The sequence below is a fragment of the Nannospalax galili genome, unplaced genomic scaffold, assembly GCF_000622305.1.
Source record: "Nannospalax galili isolate Female #2095 unplaced genomic scaffold, S.galili_v1.0 scaffold593, whole genome shotgun sequence".
Taxonomy (NCBI): domain Eukaryota; kingdom Metazoa; phylum Chordata; class Mammalia; order Rodentia; family Spalacidae; genus Nannospalax; species Nannospalax galili.
Genome location: NW_008332686.1, coordinates 1,018,047 through 1,022,572, shown reverse-complemented (window position 1 = coordinate 1,022,572; position 4,526 = coordinate 1,018,047). Strand labels below are relative to the sequence as shown.

Genomic DNA, 4,526 nt, shown 5'->3' with positions numbered 1-4,526 from the left:
CTCAGTTCTCATTAATGAAGATCCCTCATGCAACAGAGAGCCAGAAACACAAAAAGGCACAAATCACCAAAACACAGAGATTAAGAGTCTGCACAACGCTGATTCTGAGACAGGACTCCTATATTAAACTTCACCCACTCAGAGCTCAGAGACCATTGTGGAAAGGGGGGGTGTAGATTATAAGAACCATGGAGAAAGTGCATGACTATATGGAAATAGAGTCCTACAGTCTTCCTGTAACCTACTCATATGATTCTACAGCAGTGGTGTCAGCATTCACAAGTCCCATGCAAACTCAAAGAACCCAGCATTGAACTGGAGAAATGAACAGCAAACCCCAATCTTAGCTAGAGAAATATTGGCAACTGATTATTGCTAGGTGAGGAAAAGTTGATCTTCCTAAAACAAGGAACTCTACATAGACTGACTAGACATCAGTGGATGGAATTGCATGGGGGAACTTCACATAGTGGGTCTTAACATGGATGGCAGAGTATATGGGTTCCAGTGGGGGCAATGGCTATGGGATGGTGCCAGTGGGGTTGTGGTGTAAATATGATTAAAATTGTTTGACATACTCTGTATGAAAAACACAAAATGTCAATAAAAACAAATCTTAAAAATCTGTCAAGCAAGAAACACATATAAATACATACACATGTATATGTATATATTTAAATTATGTCAAGAGAGAATGTAACTTGGAACTGATGAGCCTCTGACTGTGTCCTTCACATCCTTGTTCCTAAGGCTGTAGATGAGAGGTTGAGCATAGGGATACTGATTGTATACAGAGCAGTGGCTACTTTGAGAAAAAGCTGTGAGCAGTTGGAATTGGGAATGCAGTAGAGAAGAAGGATCCCATGAAAGATGGTTATGGCAGTCAGGTGGGAGGTACAAGTAGAGAAGGTTTTTCGGTGTCCACCCTTAGAAGGCATCCTAACAATAGTGACAATTATGAAGACATAGGAAGCTAAGGTGATCAGGACACTGGGAGACTCACTGAGTATAGAAATGATGAAGAGGAGGAGGGAGGAGTCAGAACAGGACACAGAGATGACAGCAGAGTATTCACAGCCAAAGTGATTGATGATGCCATAGTCACAATAAGACAGTTGCAAGAATGTGTATATGAGTATCCCTGCACACAGTTAACCTTATGTATAAATTCCAGCTACTAGGAAAGCACAGAACTTAGGAGACATGGAAACAGTGTAGAGCAGGGGGTTACAGACAGCCACAAACCTGTCATAGGCCATCACTACTAACATAAATATTTCAGTAATCACAAATGTAGAAATAAAGAAAAACTGTGTCATACATCCTTTGAAGGAAATAGTTCTGTCTTCCATAATTAAGATCTGTAATAGTTTGGGTGTAAACACACTAGAATAACAGAGATCCAAAAATGAAAGATGACTGAGGAAAAAGTACATGGGTGTGTGGTTTGGGATTGGTCCTTATGATCAAAATTATGCTCAGGTTCTCCATCAAAGTGGCTATGTAGATGGTCAAGAACACTAGAAAGCGAGGTACTTGGAGTTGTGGATACTCCGAGAAGCCCACCAAGACGAATGTTGTCACAGACCTCTGGTTTAAGATGTCATATACCTTCCACTAGTGATCCTTCTACTAACACAAGAAGATGGGAAAAATGGAAATAGATCTGAGCAGGACACAGCCAGACAGAATGGATGTTAGAAACTCAGGCAAGACTCAGTAGGAAACATGAAGATGAACATGATCACTGTGCAGCAGTGAGTGCTCTGTTTCACTTTAGAATCTTAACTGGTTACTACTTGAATAGTGATTTGGGCAACTGGCTTTGTTCTCCAATGTTATAGTATTCTTGTCTGGAATAAAATTGCAATATTCATAAATCTGATCTTCTCTGGATTTATAAACATATATAATTATGTATGCATGTAGCTATTAATTGGAATACTTCATGATAAAATTTAATTATATTACAGGAAAAGAATCATTTTAAAGCAAGCCAAGTACTTGAGGCATGTCATATATTTATTTCTGAGACACATTCTGGATGACAAAACACGGAACATATGTCTCCAAATGCCAATAATGGATTCACTGAGGAAATATGTTAGAATTTTCTGAAAATTTTTCATAACTTACCTCTCGTTGGTTTTGAACAGCATTTTAATATTAATTACAGCCAAAAGAAAGAAATAATTACTTATTCATCAGTAATTGGAAATAACAAACTTTAGTGATAAAATGCATTATTTAAAGCATGCACAAGTGCTTTAAAATTTTGATGTACTTACAAGTGTGTACAGGAAATAAAAAACATTTTCAAGATTCAAAGATGTGAATATACTAATTTTTTAATCCTTAAGGATTCTTGTTATTATAATCGTATTGATTTTAGAAAACAACTGAAAACTCAATAATTATGATTGATTATCTCAAAACCAATGGGAGATGTCTATCTTTTGCTTTTGCCTTTTACAATCAGGAGTTCCCTGCAGTGCTGTTTACTATCAATCCCAAGTGTAGAGCATCAGCTACACCATCATGCTGCTCATTGGACTGGGATTTTAGTGGACCTTTGTGGACTATATATTATTCCAGTTACATATGTTGAAGAGAAAATCTGCTCTATGGATTTACAGTACAGACTTATAATCACCCACTTTGAGAAGCCTCTAGGAATAATCTACTACTACAAATAGATAAAACCATGACATCAATATGGGGCCTATATTAGGCTTTGTAGAAAGAATGCACAATAATTATAATCTATCTGTTATCAAATACAACAGGTGGTATAACACTTTAGAGACTTTTCTCAAGTGCTTAATCCAGCATCATAACAAGTATTAGCACAGTTTAAAAATCAAAGAATTCCTGATCAGTTTCACACTCCTTCCATTCCGTCTTCATTAACAAAATTTCTACAGCCTATTTTTTCTCACTGGTTAAATCCTGTGACTATAGTATCCAGGATACTGATCATCATAATTCATTCTATGTTGAAACACACATTTTAGAATACTTTATTAGTATTAATAAATATTTAGATCCTAAAAGATGTGTTTCATATGGACGGCCACAGAAAAGGTTAAAAGCCTGATGTACTCTTTCATGCCTATTTGCAAGTATTTATAGTCACACTCCCAAGCTTTCTTGCACTTAGAAGGATACTTGCTCTTGCTTACATTTCTTCCTGTTTTAACCTCACCTCCTTCTTCCCTTACTTCCTTCTCTCTGTATTTTGTTCTTTCTTTTTTCCTTCTTCCTCTTTATATTTCCTTTACTCTCACTGGTTATATATCTCAGCATCTAATCAGTATTCCTAAAATAGCATTAGGTGTCCTGATCTTAAGTAAATTCTAAGATCAAGACCTAGTACCCTGGAATTCTCTCCAACAGCCAAGAAGAAATGAGCTTAGGAGTTTGTTACCACTTAACATAGAACAGCTAACTATTTGGAGTTGATGTTTGAACTGAATTTTCAGTTTATTAGTATGACAGACTTTTATGTAGTTTAATTGTAACCAGTCAACCTTACTGATACACACTTAGATCTTTTAGACCAAAATAAGAATTATTTATCATTATTTATTATTTATGACTATCTAGATTAATTTCTCTTTTCCTTTTCTTGAATGTTTCACTTCATCTAAGGCCCTTGGATCCATGCATGCTTGCCTTCTGGATACCCTGGATACCAAGAATGTGTCACTAAATTATTGTTTCCTTGAATTATTCTGATCATCAGCAAGAATTTCTTTTTTGTACATTCCATTTAATTGTGGTACTTCTTTAAATCATTAAAAAGTATTTTCCATGTCATTTCTGAGAGTGAATGCTCTGCACATATTCTGTAGTTTATTGCATTATAGTTGTTTAAGAATCAGAATAGGAACAGGGAATGAGCATGCACACCTATGCCCCTCATACAAGACTTTAAAGCAGAAAATTCATGAGTTTAATTCTACCATGTCTACATAGTGAGACTTTGTCTTAATACAACAACAAAAAAGTCTAATTGGTTCCACTATAGCTCACACTAACATAATTTCTAAAACAACATACTGTAGCAATTTACTAAAAATAACCAAATTCTAATTGCACTACATAGCTAAGTACTTTATAGGAATAGAACATGGGATAAAATATTAATATATAAATAATAAATATTATTTATATTCAGTATATAATATTCTTTTGTGAACATTTTTACTATTACCAACTATCAATTAAAAATTTTAATTGAATTTTTGTGATTTTCATAGAATATAGTTTGCTGGTATTTAGATCCACTGCCCTATTGGCACCCCCCTCCACTACCTCTCCCTTGACAATTTAATATACTTTCTTATAGTATAGGTGAGCCTATGGATGGACACATTCAGAAGGACATTTGGGGAAACATTTCAGACTCTATAAGCCACCTGTGATTTTGATTAAAGAAAACATGTTAACTTGTTGGAGAATAATCCAAAATTCCTTTAATCTTAAAGATGGCAGTTCAAGTAATTTTGAGAACAAAGTTTAAT

The 4,526-nt window shown here is 35.0% G+C and overlaps 1 pseudogene; it reads right to left on the bottom strand.

Annotated features, from left to right (window-relative positions):
* Window positions 1-679: 679 nt before the first annotated feature.
* Window positions 680-4,526, bottom strand: part of LOC103729645 — a 5,816-nt pseudogene continuing 1,969 nt past the window's right edge.